This window comes from Mixophyes fleayi, chromosome 9 (assembly GCF_038048845.1).
Source record: "Mixophyes fleayi isolate aMixFle1 chromosome 9, aMixFle1.hap1, whole genome shotgun sequence".
Lineage (NCBI taxonomy): Eukaryota > Metazoa > Chordata > Amphibia > Anura > Limnodynastidae > Mixophyes > Mixophyes fleayi.
In genome coordinates, this window is record NC_134410.1 from 40,922,140 (window position 1) to 40,939,462 (window position 17,323).

The window sequence follows — 17,323 nt, forward strand, 5'->3', positions numbered from 1 at the left end:
ATGAGACTCCAAGATCAGGCAACGTGGTGTTGACCACAGGTGCTTAATATAGGGAGGTTGCCTGATCTGCCAATTGAGTTAAAGGGGTATACACTGAAGTATAGAAAAGGGCTGCGCATGCGCAGACCCTCAGGATGGTGGACGACCACGGTTCCTAAATGTCCGGGAAGAGGCACTCACGGTCCGGTGAGTGACAGTCGTGTTTTGGTTTTGCCAAACCGCCATTGCGTGTTATGGTTTTGGTTTTGTTTTTTTTTGGTCTAAAATAACCTAATTTAGTGCTCCACCAGTTTCTTGGATAAGTGAGGTAATTTTAAAGCTAATAAATTATGAAAAAACAGTTTAATCCCTGGTAGGCCGTCCTTAATTCTAACACTTGCCTGCAAATTATACAGACAAACCTGGTTGTCTTCCCCCTGCATCTTTGATTATTGGCAATGTAGCCATCGTCTTTGGGTGTATATTACACCATCCACTTGTAGTTAAATAGAAAAAAAGCAGCCTGCATAGACTGAACAATATAACAAATAAATGGACCAAGGTAGTTTGGTGGCTGTCTATGACCTGCCCCCCCGCCCTCCACTTGTAGTTGAATAGAAAAAAAGCAGCCTGCATAGACTGTAGAATTAGAATATAAAAATAAATGGACCAAGGCAGTCTGGTATCTATCTGCATCAGACCCCCTCTCCACTAGGAGTAAAATAGAAAACTATTCAGCCGTTATAGAGTCTAGAATATAAATAGAAATTGAGAAAGGCAATTTGGTATCTGTCTGCATCATAATCATCAACATCATCATTAGTGCCCTCGTCGCCTACACAAATCCCCCCCTCATCCTCTTCTAATTCCAAAGGGGCATCCTCAATTTGTGTATCACCGGCTACACTGCATGCGGGCGGCAGTTGGAGAAGGCTGCACGTTAGATCAGCTCTGTGTCTTTCCTCCCACACAATTATCTGTCCACAATTATAAAACATCTAAAAACTTGTGAAGACAGTGGGAAATAATTGTGGGGGTACAAAGGAGTGTCAGCATCACTACAAAGACAAGGCCATACCCTCTATCCCTGGCTTATCTGCATCAACTGATCTACTGTGTACCGACCCGGCTTGTCAATTAACCCTTCTCCTGCTGAATCCCTGGCTTATCTGTATCAACTGATCTACTGTGTACCGACCCGGCTTGTCAATTAACCCTTCTCCTGCTGAATCCCTGGCTTATCTGCACCAACTGATCTACTGTGTACCGACCCGGCTTGTCAGTTAACCCTTCTCCTGCTGAATCCCTGGCTTATCTGCATCAACTGATCTACTGTGTACCGACCCGGCTTTTCAGTTAACCCTTCTCCTGCTGAATCCCTGGCTTATCTACACCAACTGATCTACTGTGTACCGACCCGGCTTGTCAATTAACCCTTCTCCTGCTGAGTCCCTGGCTTATCTGTATCAACTGATCTACTGTGTACCGACCCGGCTTGTCAATTAACCCTTCTCCTGCTGAATCCCTGGCTTATCTGCACCAACTGATCTATTGTGTACCGACCCGGCTTGTCAGTTAACCCTTCTTCTGCTGAATCCCTGGCTTATCTACATCAACTGATCTACTGTGTACCGACCCGGCTTGTCAATCCCTGGCTTATCTGCATCAACTGATCTACTGTGTACCGACCCGGCTTTTCAGTTAACCCTTCTCCTGCTGAGTCCCTGGCTTATCTGTATCAACTGATCTACTGTGTACCGACCCGGCTTGTCAATTAACCCTTCTCCTGCTGAATCCCTGGCTTATCTGCACCAACTGACCTACTGTGTACCGACCCGGCTTGTCAATTAACCCTTCTCCTGCTGAGTCCCTGGCTTATCTGTATCAACTGATCTACTGTGTACCGACCCGGCTTGTCAATTAACCCTTCTCCTGCTGAATCCCTGGCTTATCTGCACCAACTGATCTACTGTGTACCAACCCGACTTGTCAGTTAACCCTTCTCCTGCTGAATCCCTGGCTTATCTGCATCAACTGATCTATTGTGTACCGACCCGGCTTGTCACTTAACCCTTCTTCTGCTGAATCCCTGGCTTATCTGCACCAACTGATCTACTGATCTACTGTGTACCGACCCGGCTTGTCAATTAACCCTTCTCCTGCTGAATCCCTGGCTTATCTGCATCAACTGATCTACTGTGTACCGACCCGGCTTGTCAATTAACCCTTCTCCTGCTGAATCCTTGGCTTATCTGCATCAACTGATCTACTGTGTACCGACCCGGCTTGTCAGTTAACCCTTCTCCTGCTGAATCCCTGGCTTATCTGCAGCAACTGATCTACTGTGTACCGACCCGGCTTGTCAGTTAACCCTTCTCCTGCTGAATCCCTGGCTTAAGTGCATCAACTGCATATAAAACATTATTTTATATGCCATTATTTTGTTTTTCCTGATTGTACATTTACAAGTTTCTACTTTTTACCTGTTATTATTCTACTATTTATATGCCTTTATCTTGTTTTTCCTGATTTTATATTTACCAGCAACTAGTTTTACCTGTTATTATTCTTGCCTATTTCCATTGTCCTTATTACCTCTCCTTCTATTATTCTTTGCCTTCCACGCCCTAATTGGTTATTGTCCTCCATCTTGCTATTTTCTCCCTGCTTATTCTTACCTGTTATCCGCTGTCCTTATTATCTTACTGTTCTGCTATCATTCTTACCTGTCTTCATTGTCCTTATTATCTCACTGTACTGTTGTTCCATGCCCTCCACGCCCTAATTCGTTATTATCTTCCACCTTTTCATTGTCTTCCTGCCTTTGTTCTTACCTGTTTTTCACTGTCCCCACTATCTCACTGTTCTGTTACTCTCTCTCCCTACTATGCCTCCCCGCTCTCACTCCATACCCATACTCTCCCCCCGCCCTACCTCTCCCGTTCCTCCCCGCCATCCCCCGCGCGCTGCTCATCTTGCTAACCTCATCCCCATTTCCTCCCTCTCCTCTCCCCCTTTCTTCTGTGCCCTCTGGAATGCCAGATCCGTCCGCAACAAGCTGACTGCTATCCACGACCTCTTTCTATCCAACTCCTTTAACCTTCTTGCCGTTACTGAAACCTGGCTCTCCGATTCTGATACTACTTCCCCCGCTGCCCTCTCCTATGGTGGCCTCTCCTTCACCCACTCTGCCAGGCCTGGTGCCCGCCCTGGCGGTGGAGTTGGCCTTCTCCTCTCCTCCACCTGTACTTTTCGTGTCATTCCCCCTGAACCCTCCCTCTCCTTCTCCTCTTTTGAAGCTCACTCCATCCGCCTCTTCTACCCCATCCATCTCCGCGTCACTGTCATCTACCGCCCCCCTGGCCCCACCTCCCTCTTCCTTGACAACTTTGCTAGCTGGCTTCCTCACTACCTCTCCTCCGATCTCCCCTCGATCATTCTCGGTGACTTTAATATCCCCATCGACAACCCCACCTACCCTGCTTCCAGCAAACTGCTCACACTCTCTTCCTCCCTTGGTCTCACCCAATGGACCTCCTCCTCTACCCACTGCCTTGGTCACTCCCTTGATCTTGTCTTCTCCTACCTATGTAATCTCTCCAACTTCTCCATCTCTCCCTTTCCTCTATCCAACCACCATCTCCTCTCCTTCTCTCTCTCCTCTTCTCCTGCTCCCCTCCCCCTGCCCAAACCTCATCTGTCCATACGCAACCTCGATGCTCTTGACCCTGCCTTTCTGTCCTCCTCTCTCGATACCCTCCTTTCTCCCCTTTCCTCCCAGGCCTGCCCCAACCAGGCGGTCTCCCTCTACAATCACACCCTCACCTCCGCTCTGGACGCGGTTGCCCCTGCCCACTCCGTCCACCCCCGCTGCTCCAAACCCCAACCCTGGCACTCCAAATTTACCCGCTTCCTCCAAAAATGCTCCCGTTCCGCCGAACGTCACTGGAGAAAATCCCGCTCCCTGGCTGACTTCCTCCACTTTAAATTCATCCTTTCATCCTACAGATCTGCCCTCTCACTCGCTAAACAATCTTTCTTTAAATCCCTCATCTCTTCCCAGTCCTCTAACCCCCGCCGCCTCTTTGCCTCCTTCAGCACTCTCCTGGCCCCCTCCCCTCCCCCCACCCCCTCCTCCCTGACTGCCTCTGATTTCACCTCCTTCTTCTCCTCTAAAATCGAGGCCATCCGACTTGAAATCTCCTTCTCTACTCTCTCTTCCACCCCTCCCACTCTTCTGTCCTCCCCCCAACCACCTTCCCCTCCACTCCTTCCGTCCCACCACCGGCGAGGAAGTCCACTCTCTCATTTTATCCTCCCCCCCACTACCTGCCCCCTGGATCCCATCCCCTCCCACCTTCTTCGCTCCCTTTCTTCCACCACCTGCTCCCACCTCGCTCACCTCTTTAATCTCTCCCTCTCCACTGGCATCTTCCCCTCCTCCTTCAAACATGCTCTCGTATCCCCCATTCTTAAGAAACCTAATCTCGACCCCACTTCTCTCTCGAACTATCGCCCCATATCTCTTCTCCCTTTTGCCTCCAAAATTCTCGAGAGGCTCGTCTGCAGCCGTCTCACCTCCTACCTTTCTGAATACTCCCTCCTTGATCCTCTCTAGTCTGGTTTCCGCCCCCTCCACTCCACTGAAACTGCCCTGGCTAAAGTCACCAATGACCTCCTCTCTGCAAAAGCCAGGGGCCACTTCTCCCTTCTCATCCTCCTTGACCTCTCTGCAGCCTTTGACACCGTTGACCACCCCCTCCTCCTTCACACCCTCCAGTCTTTCGGCCTCTCCGGCCCAGTCCTGTCCTGGTTCACCTCTTACCTTACCTTACACCTCCTCCCTGGGTGAACTCATCAGCTCCTTCGGCTTCAGCTACCACCTTTACGCTGACGACACTCAACTATACCTCTCCTCTCCTGATCTCTCTCCCTCCCTCCTCTCTAGAGTGTCCGCCTGCCTCTCTGCTATCTCCTCCTGGATGTCCTCTCGATTCCTCAAACTTAACCTTGCCAAAACTGAGCTCATAGTTTTTCCTCCCTCTCATACCCCATCCCCTTCTGACCTCTCCATCACTGTCGACAACACCTCTATCTCCCCTGTCCCCCAACTTCGCTGCCTTGGTGTCATCCTCGACTCCTCTCTCTCCTTTGGCCCCCACATCCTCTCTCTTGCTAAATCCTGCCGCTTCCAGCTGCGCAACATCGCTCGCATCCGGCCCTTCCTCTCCCAAGATGCCACCAAATGCCTTATCCACTCTCTGATCATCTCCCGCCTGGACTACTGCAACCTCCTCCTCACTGGCCTCCCCCACTCTCATCTCAATCCCCTTCGATCCGTCCTTAACGCTGCAGCTAGGCTTATTTTCCTCTCTCGCAGCTCCTCTTTTGTCTCCCCCCTCTACCTAGCCCTTCACTGGCTCCCATTCCCCTTCAGAATCCTCTTTAAGCTCCTCACACTCACCTACAAGGCCCTCGCCAACTCCACTGCGCCCTACATCTCCACCCTCCTCTCTATTCATGCTCCATCCCGCCCTCTCCGTTCTGCCTCTGACCGTCGCCTCTCTTCCCCCCTTATAACCTCCTCCCACGCGCGTATCCAAGACTTCGCCCGCGCTGCCCCCCTCCACTGGAACAAGCTCCCTCCCTCCATCAGAACTTCCCCTAATCTGTCCAGCTTCAAACGGGCCCTAAAAACCCACCTTTTTCTTAAAGCCTTTCTGTCTCCCACTTAACTTCCTACCTTATCTTCTGCCTCCATCCCCCTACTCTCCCTCTCTCCCCTGCGTCTCTCTGTCTGTCCACCCCTCCCCTTAGATTGTACGCTCCTCTGAGCAGGGCCATCTCTCCTCCTGTTTCCACCACTTCTAACTCTGCTCTCCAGCTACTTAGCCCTCCTCCTCGAGGGTCCTCCACCCCACGTCCACTCTCGCTCCCTCCTCCCCCCTGGGGGTCTCCCTGTCTTCCACGCCCTCCTTCTTGGGCCCCGTCGTTTGCGGATCCTCCCTCCCCCTTCCCCGCCCTCTCTAGCTGTGCATTGAGCGTACTGAGTTGCTGTGTTTTCTGTACTGTGCTGTCTCCCATTGTATTGTGATTTTGTTTGTCTCTGTACGACGCTGCGGATGTCTTGTGGCGCCTTATAAATAATTAATAATAATAATAATAATAATAATAATAATACACTCAGGCTGTTCAGGCACACAACAGCAGAACTGCTGAAAGGGCCCTTCTTTATGGGTACACTAACAGAATGCTCACGATTAGACATACCACTGTTGGATGGACTCTCCACAGGGATTGTTGTCATTTCTGTTTCAGAGCATACATTATCCTCTAATGCCTTACTGTTTTCTTGCAGCTCAGCTTTGACGCGTAACAGTAGTTGTGCACCACTTTTAAACTCCAAATTACTTGCTCTTGCTTGGTCACGAGTGACCATACAAGAAGAAGGCTCGGTAACTTTTTGGGATGTGCCACTAATAGAGGAAGGCGAAGGCCCTTATTCTTTCTTTGCCACTGCGTGTTTACAATGGCATGTTGGCAATTTTTTCTTAGCGGCACTTAACTTTTTCTCAGTTACACTTCTTTTTCGCTTCAACATGGTAATTTTTTTTTTGTGTGTGTTTTTTTTACCTGTTTTAAAAAGACTATGTACTTTGACATCACCTTTCCCAGATGGGAACACTAACATCAGGACTGGTGACAGAACCGGGGTGCTGATTCTGCTCATATGTGGACTGCTTTGAATCCATTTTAATGAGGCCAAAGCACTTGTAGTGCCAAAATTGTATTAGATAGATACTGCTGACAAATATGACTTTTGACAGACAGAAAAAATTAGTGTTTCACATTGGGGAATATGGGAGACTCAAAAGCACTTGGAGTGCAAAATATTTTTTTAGCTATTGCTGACAAATATGACTTTTGACAGCCAGAAAAATTACAGTAAAACACTGGGGAATATGGGACACCCCAACTGCACATGGAGTGCAAAATATTTTTTAACCTACTGCTGACAAATATGACTTTTGACAGCCAGACAAATTACTGCAAAAGAATGGGGAATAAGGGACAGCCCAAAAGCACTTGGAGTGCCAGAAATTGAAAAAAACCCCACCTCTATCCTCCTCTTACTGCTGTAACAATTGGTATTAATATTAGATTTGTCTAGAATAGAAACAATAATGTGTCCAATTATTGCTCTGTCCCTGCGCTGATATAGCCTGTGACCTAACCCTGCTCTCTCCCTCTGTCAAATGGCGATGGATTGCTGTGGAGGCGGGTATTTATGCTTTTCAAATCTCGCGAGAACCGAGCTCAGAAATACGAATACGTCACGATGACATTCTGCCTTGATTTTGATTCCGAATGGGCGGGAGAGTACCGAGCCTGTTCGGCTCGGTACTCGGAGAGGCTAAATTCGGATGAATTCAGATCTTAGGGAACCGAGCCCGCCCATCTCTAAAATGAACTAATACCTAATGTTTTTATTTTGCTAGATACACACTGATATGCAGTATTAAGGATAAGCGCTGACAGCTGTCTTTTTGAAAAAAATCTATCTCTTATGTGTGGAATTATTTTTACCCAAATCCTGGCAACAGTTGTCTAGCCATTTGTAGCATTGTAAAGCCACAGTCAGTAGAAATAGGAACCTTAACCATCTAGGAACCTCATCCATGTTATGACATATGAAGCGAGGTCATGGAAAGCTTTTGTGAAAATCAGAAACTTATGCTAAAAAAAAAACAACAAGCAGTCCAGCACCAGCTACCTCCCTTCTCTCGGCAAGATCCTAGCACCTGCAATTTACACCCACAACACCTTTATCATCAATATCCTCACAAGTGATCGGAGTTAGCGTCCAAATTGCTGAGGTGAGATGACTCCTCCCCTATCCAGGACTCCTCAGAACAATCCTTGAGCGTTAGGCCCACTGCTGCTGCTCCTGCTGTTGGGGTTGGATCTTCAACCCAAAAGCAGACAAAGAAGAAGACTACTAGTAGTTTATAACAATTGACTGTTAAACAATCCTTTGCAAGAGGAAGTAAATATAAAAGATGTCACCCAGTCACACAGCAGATCACAGGTGCCATGGCGACTATACTACTTTTTGAAAAGCAGCAAGAGAAATTGAAGAAGGAAATTAAACAAAGCAATTCCGCTAATTATGTTGGACTTGCAGATTATGTACTTTATTCGCTTCGCCAGGATCCAAGAGTTATCAACATCTTGAAATCGGATAATTACATTTTGGCAACTGTGCTTGAATCTAAGTTTAAGAACTATATCTTTTCTTTCTTTCCAACTGAACCACATCTCAAGAGATGCAATGAGCTCCTGGTCAGTAAGCTGACAGCTCATGTGGTACATCACACAATGATGTCTCCTACTTCAGATTATCTAGAAATTGCTGCTAGGAAAAAATGTAGCTTTCGCAAGACACCCAGTGGTGATGCAGATGAGTCTGCACAACATTTTGACATTTTGTCTGGTCTAAAAGAATTGTACAAAAATTGTGGCAGCTCTTCCGTAAAATGAAATACAAATTCCATACAAAAGGCCATTACCGGCAATTACATCAAAGTACTGTTACTCCGGCCCCATTGACGTATCCCGGCCGTCGTCATGACGACCGGGATGTCACTTCCGGTTTTCGCCCAGACCGCTGGGACGCTTCTCTATTACCACTGCGACCTGGTCAGCTGGCCAGCCGGGCGCATGCATGAGAAATTTGCTAAGTCTCTCTGCATTCCCACAGTGAAACTGGAATCTAGCATCACGGTCTGTGGATTAGACGGTAGACCCTTGATCGCAGGCAGGATCCACTCCAGAACCCCGCCATTGCAATTCTTTGTGGGAGCCCTTCTCTCCGAAGTTTTTCATTTTTTCTTATTCCTTGTTCCTCCGTGCCTTTGATCCTAGGGCATCCCTGGCTCCAACATCATAACCCTCATATTGATTGGAGTAAGGGGGAGATCTTACGTTGGGGTACAGCCTGCTCTTCAACCTGCCTGACTCTTCCTCTTCGGTTTGTTCAGCCCTGTTCGGAAAAGCTTCCTTCACCCTAACGGGAGTTCCAGGATGTGTTCTCCAAGAAGGAAGCAGACTCTCTTCCCCCTCATCGGGACTATGATTGCTCTATTGAACTTATTTCTGGTTGTAAGTTCCCCAAGGGGAGATTGTATGCCTTATCCATTCCCAAGGGGAGATTGCATGCCTTATCCATTCCTGAGATCAAAGCTATGGAGGAATATGTAGAAGAAAACCTTCAGAGGGGATTCATCAGGGCTTCTAAATCACCGGTGGGAGCCGGCTTCTTTTTCGTGTCTAAAAAGGACAGAAGTCTTAGGCCATGCATAGATTACCATGGCCTAAATAAAATTACAGTAAAAAACACTTACCCTTTACCTCTCATCTCTGTTCTTTTTGATCAGCTTAAACAAGCTGCCGTTTACTCCAAGATTGATCTGCGAGGAACATATAACCTCGTTTGGATCAAACAGGGGGATGAGTGGAAGACGGCCTTCAACACCCACTCGGGTCATTACGAGTATCTGGTCATGCCCTTCGGCCTATGTAATGCCCCTGCTGTGTTCCAAGATTTTATCAATGACGTGCTGCAAGATTTTCTGGGCAAGTGCATTGTGGTCTACCTCGATGACATTCTAATCTACTCCAATTCTCTGGAACTTCACCGATTACACGTCAGGGAGGTACTTCTCAAATTACATCAGCACTATCTCTTCGCTAAATTGGAGAAATGTGAGTTTGAGGCTACCCAAGTCACATTCCTGGGATATGTCATCTCCCCTGATGGCTTCTCGATGGACCCCAGTAAAGTGCAAGCAATCCTTGATTGGGTACAGCCTACCAATTTGAAAGCAATTCAGAGATTCTTATTGTTTACCAACTACTACAGATGATTCATTCGTTCCTTCTCGGTATTGGTGGCTCCCATTACATCCCTTACTCGTAAAGAGGCCGACGCCACTAAGTGGTCTCCCTCAGCTTTGGATTCCTTCAGGGCACTTTAGAATGCATTCATCTCTGCACCGGTCCTTCGACATTCAAATCCAGAACTGCCATTCATAGTCGAAGTTGACGCCTCTGACATTGGAGCTGGAGCTATTCTGTCTCAAAAGGATCCCTATGACCACAAATTGCACCCTTGTGCATTCCTCTCTCAAAAAATTTCTTATGCCGAAACCCACTACGATGTCGGTAATCGGGAATTATTGGCAGTAAAGTGGGCATTTGAAATATGGCGCCACTGGCTTGAGGGAACAGCTCATGAATCTCCAATCCGCTAAGATAATAAATTCCAGACAAGCTCAGGGGGTCCTGTTTATCTATCATTCCAAGTTCTTCATCACGTTCCGACCAGGATCCAAAAACACCAACGCTGATGCCTTGTATCGCAGCTTTATCTCCACGCATCTTCCTCCAGCTGAACCATCTTCTATCATCCCTGTCTCTGACATTGTTCTAGGTCCGACCCAGGATTTAGGCACAATCCTTCAGGACTCCCAGCATTTGGCACCACCAGCGACTCCCACAGGTAGATTATTTGTACCGGACCATTCGAGGAAGACTGTCCTCACCGAATGTCACGACAACAAGACCTTGGGTCATCCTGGAGAATCTAGGACCATTGAACAGCTATCCCGTTCGGTGTGTGGTGGCCTACTTTATCCACTGATACCAGAGAATTTGTGCTTTTCTGTGAAAGTTGTGCTAGGAATAAGTCCTCTCGCAGTATTCCTACTGGTCCTCTCATGCCGCTGTCCGTTCCAGCTAAACCATGGACACATATATCTATGGACTTTATTGTGGAATTACCTCGCTCATCTGACTTTAACACCATCTGGGTAATCGTTGACCGGTTTAGTAAGATGGCCCACTTCATTCCACTTGCAGGGTTGTCATGTGCCAGAACACTGGCATCCTTGTTCATCCAACACGTCTACCGACTCCATGGACTCCCCGTCAATATTGTCTCGGACCATGGCTCTCAATTTGTCGACACCTTCTGGAAAGCCTTTTGTACTCGACTGGGAATTAAACTCTGTTTTTCTTCAGGATATCACCCACAGTCCAACGGACAAACCGAGAGGGTCAACCAATCCCTCGAGCAATTTCTTAGTTTGTATGAATTCAAATGCCATAACGACTGGTACTCTCTGCTTCCATGGGCGGAGTTCGCTTACAACAACGCATACCACTCTTCTACACAGGTGTTTCCATTCTTCTGTAACCTGGGATTCCATCCACAGTCAAACTGCTTGTCCATTCTAGTGTCCTTCAATATCCCGGATTCTCATCACTCCACTGGCCATCTCTCACGGATATGGAAAAAAGTCCATATAGCCCTCAAACAGGCCTCTTTTAAGTCTAAACTTTAAGCAGACCTGCATCACAGACCATGTTCTTTCAAAGTTGGTGATAAGGTCTGGCTGTCGACATGCAAACTCAGACTCAAGCAGCCCTGCAAAAAGTTAGGTCCCAGATTCATTGGACCCTTTGTTATTACTAAGCAGATGATGCCATGATGACGGTCGGGACGCTTTTCTATTACCACTGCGACCTGGCCAGCTGGCTAGCCGGGTGCATGTGCTTAACCCTTGCATCCCCAGCTGGGGAATATTATTACTCACTTACCTGCTGTTGATTGGTTGTCTGGGGTATATTAGGCAGGGAGGGCCTTATCTCCCTGACGGTTATAGTTCCTGCTCTGTGCATACTTACCTGCTCCCTTCTCTGTTCCTCTTCTCTGCCTTTGGATTGATCTTGCCGTGTATGCCCTTGGACCATGTACTGGACTGGGCTATAATGCCTGTTACCCCGATCTCTGCCTGTTACCTGGATTCGCTGTTTCCCGCCAGCCCTGACCTCTTGCCTGGACCACACCACCGCTACCCGCTGTACCCCTTGACATCGGCCCGTTTGGACTTTGCTATTCTACCACCTGGCCCTCGCCTGCGCTGCGGTAGTGTTATAAACTGGGGGCATCCAAGCACCTGTGAGCACATTCAGCTCTACGGGAAAGGCGGCTGCTCTAGGCGAAGACCTATGTGACATGTTCTGCAAGTTTATGACACTTGCCGTCAGCCCTAACAAGTACACAGATTTATTTGATGGTGGATTCCAGCGGGGATGAATTAGTTTTGTGTGAGGATGATATACACACTGGTGAGGGTGAATATGATGACAGTGTAGATTGCAGTTGCTGAGATCTAGCTGAGAGAAGGGAGCTAGCTGATGCTGGTATGCTTGGTAATATTTTGGGTAGAATGGCATGTTGGCTATTTTATATTTCTCTACATTAAACTTTCATCTTTATTAAAGATAATAATAGTTACAAAGGTACAAGCTTTAAATTTACATTTTTGTTTCCCTGACTTAAAACCACTATGCACTTGAACATAGACTTCAGCACATGAGGTAGAGGGATTAGTATCATCATGACTGAGACTGGAGAGTGACAAGAACAATGCTACCCCTCCTGTTTCTGTATGAGCTATGGCACAGTAGAATGTCACTGGAGACTTTTAAGAACACTGACAGCCCTACTATTACAATTTCTGTTGCAGCACTGAACCCTGCCACCTCTCTTGTTTCTGAGTAAGCTATGGTACAGTAAAATGTAACTGCAGATTTAGAAGACCAAGCCTGCCAGCCCTAATATTTGTATTTCAGCAATGACAATTAGCAATGGAGCAATGGAGCTCTCCTATTTGTGTGTTACCTATATAACACAGTACAATGTGACTGAAGATTTAGATGAACAAGTCTGCCAGCCCTATATTTGTATTTCAGCAATGACAATTAGCAATGGAGCAATGGAGCTCTCCTATTTGTGTGTTACCTATATAACACAGTACAATGTTACTGAAGACTTAGAAGATCTAGCCTGCCAGACCTATTATTTATATTTCAGCAATGACAATTAGCAATGGAGCAATGAAGCCCTCCTCTTTGTGTTTTACCTATATAACACAGTACAATGTGGCTGCAGATTTAGAAGACCAAGCCTGCCAGACCTATTATTTCTATATCAGCAATGACAATTAGCAATGGAGCAATGGAGCTCTCCAGTCACTGGAGACTTTGAACAACACTGCTACCCCTCCTCTTTCTTTTCTACCTATGATGCTGCCCAACTGCACTAGAGACTGCCAAGATCTGTTCTACCCCTTCTGTGTCCCTCTGTGAAATGGCGCTGGATTGCCTTCTTGGCTCGTTACTGGGATCTGCTAAGTTCAGGTGTGTTTGGTTCTCGGGGAACCGAGCCTGAGCATCTCTAGTTCTAACAGAGTTAAAAATGCAATTTCAAGGGAAAACAACACATACACACTTACATTTATACTTAAATTTGTAAATAGTACACATTTAATAAAGTTCCAACTCACATAAGTTTATTAGTAAAACTTAAAGGTTATTTAAGTAAATTTGCATTACAGGAATTTATTGTTCAACTTCTAAGAAATGTATGGTGTTAGGTCTTCATCATTATCATCATCATCATCATTTATTTATATAGCACCATCAAATTCCATGGTGCTTTACATTTGGAAACAAATATTAATAAAACATTACTGGGTAATACCTACAGACAGAGAGGTAAGAGGGCCCTGCTCGCAAACTTACAATCTATGGGACAATGGGAGTTTGTATGTATGTGCAATTTTGTTGACGGCCTGGTATGTTAGTAGAAGAATTTTATATTGGATTTGTTGAAAAACAGACAACCAATGTTGAGACTGACAGAGTGGTTCAGCAGAGGAAGAACGGTTTGCAAGGAAAATCAATCTAGCCGCCGCATGCAAAATAGATTTTAGGGGTTCAAGTCTGATTTTGGGAAGACCAGTAAGGAGGGAATTGCAATAGTCGATGCGGGAGATGATGAATGCATGAATTAAGGTTTTTGCAGTGTCTTTTGTGAGATATGTGCATATTCTAGAAATGTTCTTTAGATGTATGCAACATGATTTATATATAGAGTCGATGTGGGGGACAAAGAATAGTTCTAAATCAAGGATTACACCTAGGCAGCGAGCTTTCAGGATGGGGTTAATGGTCATGTTATCAACAGAAATAGAAATGTCAGACAGAAAGTTTCTGTTTTTGGGTGGGATTATTATTAATTAAGTTTTTGAAAGATTGAGTTTGAGTTGGCAAGAAGACATCCAAAATGAAATGGCAGAAAGACAGTCAGTAATGCGAGACAACACAAATGGTGATATATCAGGAGAGGACAGATAGATTTGTGTATCATCCGCATAGAGATTATACTGAAATCCAAGGGAGCTTATTAGTTTTCCAAGAGAAGTGGTATAGCTAGAGAATAGCAGAGGACCTAGAACTGAGCCTTGTTGTACTCCAACTGATAAAAGAAGCGGAGCAGAGATGAATCCAGAGAAATTAACACTGAAAGAGCGATTAGATAGGTAGGATGAGAACCAGGATATTGTCTTCAAGACCTAGGGATGGTAGTGTTTGTATGAGGAGAGAGTGGTCAACAGTGTCAAACGCAGCAGAGAGATCCAGAAGAATTAGAAGAGAGTAATGGCCTTCAGTTTTTGTTGTGATCAAATCATTGACAACCTTGGTTAGCGCAGTCTCTGTGGAGAGTAAAGAGCGAAAGTCTGACTGAAGAGAATGCAGTAGGTTGTTTGCTGTAAGAAAGTGTGCGAGGCGAGTGTAGGCAATTCTCTCGAGACGCTTGGAGGGGCATGGGAGCTGAGAGATGGGGCGGTAATTTGAGAGAGAGTTTAAATCAGAATTTTGTTGGTCTTATATCATTCCTCATTTTACCAGTAGAAATACGGTGTTAACAGAGTAACGATCACAACTACTTTATTATATCTTTAAGATAATAAGAGTATAGAGCACTAATGTGAACCTCTGATGCCCACTCATTATAATTAGGAAACATATATAATATAAGACCAGTTTACATATAAGTGATTGTAACAATTTTATTTGTGTGAATGTATAAGACAGCTAACAAGACAATAATAGACTGGAATTATTAAGCCAAGGATATCAGTATACACTGATCTATTCATCTGTTTGTTTAATAACATAGCGGGGCTTGGCGGCAGAGCTGCCATTTTATTGACACTTTTTTTATCACTGCATATCCCTTTCACAAATTTGTTTTTAACTATTTTGATACTAGTAATACTCTGGACATTTATGGGTACACTTTCTCTTCACTCATTTTAATCAATCTATTAAAGATAATATTATAATAATTTTAATAAATAAATAATAAATATAGATAACAGAGTGCCCCAAATAGACATGCTCTTCTCCTCTTGCTTTTTGAATCTATATTAACTACACATGTATAGGATGCAAAACCCGGCAGTTAATATTACTGCGAGTATCGCAGATATAATCAGAATCGGGATTGTGATTACCTGATGCAGTGGTTATTAATCTAAAAAAGGATGGTTAGCATAGCATAGCACAAATCTGCGCTATCAAACTGTGCTCTGTGATCCTGCAGCAGTAACCACTCTGATAATATTCAATTCTTGCGCGTGGTTACATGAGCTTGACGTCAGCTCTAGTGCTGAAGGAGAGGGGAAAATATCACTAACCCAAGGCTGCACAATATATATGTAGATTCTGTTCTTTATAAGTGATGATGCGATGCTGAGTGTTTTTGGGTGTGCTTGCTGGGCTGCAACAGACTGTGATAACGTACCGGGGTACTGGTCACCTTGTACATAGCGGAAACTTTGTCTTATTGGGTTCTTTCTCTTTCCTTTTAGTGCATAACTATAGAAGCATTGTTTGATCAAGGTCCTCTAGTGCTGAAGCATGTTCTAAGTGAAGGGTTAAATATGAGTGAACAGTGGGGCGGGGCAGGAATGGAAAGAAGGCATTCCATTATTATGCTAGCCGAGTTCCTTGCACACATAGTTGCTGCACAGTGTCAAAGCTGTCATTCTCTAAATGGTTACACTGCTCTTGGACCAGATGAAGACAACAGATCTGAAGGTTAATCATGTATAGTGTGTACACATAAATCGGCATGCTGATCTGGAGTTTTCAAAGTTCTGATTCAGAACTATTACATGACCGAAGTCTGAAGCATCAGTTTGTAGTACAAATTTTTGGCCATCACAAAGCACCTTTCAAATTTTATCTAATGACTCCTGACAGCTGAAACTCCACCAGATACTATTTGGGGCCTGTTTCATCAACAAATATGTTAAATGGACTAATGTTCAAAAATAAGGTATACACTTCCTATAGCTGTCCTCTAAGAGAAGGAATCATCATTTCTTTATATGTGTGAAGTAGGCATCTTTCAGAGGTTGGATTTTATTAACTTGAAGATTTAAGCAACTATTTTGCAACATATAAACAAGATATTTGGTCTCAAATGTTCTTAGAGCACATTTCTTCAAATTGGCTGCAAGGCCAGCTCGGCACTATGAAAAGACTTAAGGACCTCTCACAGTCTAATTAGTTAAGCCTCCCATTCTTTACTGTAAATGACTAGCCATATCATCTGGGTATGCAGTCTTTGTGCATGTATGAAGGACATGGAAGCACCATGGAGTCTGAACTTCAATTATATTGAACTGAAGTAGTCATCTTGATCCATAGAAGAAATATATTGGGCAAATCCAAGGTGGTTGAGTAGCTTGTTCACATGAAGCATCAGATAGGCAACAAATATGGAGACACTATTTACTTTAGCCTGTGAGAGAAGGACAAGGAATAGGATGGCTCCTGAGAGACTTGGGATTCTAACACTTGACTTCCCATAACCTGAGAACTTAAAACAACATCACTCACAACTGTGTACAAATAAAGTCTCTGGCTCTTTCCATGACTTTAAGATGCTATATTTCCATTCCTTTCTAGTTTTGCACAGAGAATTTGGACAACAACTTAGTCTTCTGTTTGGGTAATAATAATAATTCCTTGCCCCTTAGAGCAAATACACAGAACCGGGCATTCAGATTATGCAACTGTTCCTTTTCTCACTGTGAATTCTCTAAACTTTCTATATCTAGGCAGTTTTACATATTTAATACATATAGCAAATTATTTTTCTCTCTGTAAGGCTGTTCCTCCAGTGACTCTCAAAACAGAATTCAGAAAAAAAAGCTGGTGTGGAGATTCCAACATGGACAAACTCTACCACTATAATTGATAGATGCCATTGTTTGATTTTATCACATCAAACTCAGGAAACACGGAACAATACATGTGAACATATGAAGCCTTCCATGGTTGTCTTTTAAAATATGCTGTGAATATCCATTGTTATTATGTTGCCCTAGGCATCCTATTGATATTATATTAGTGAGTACAT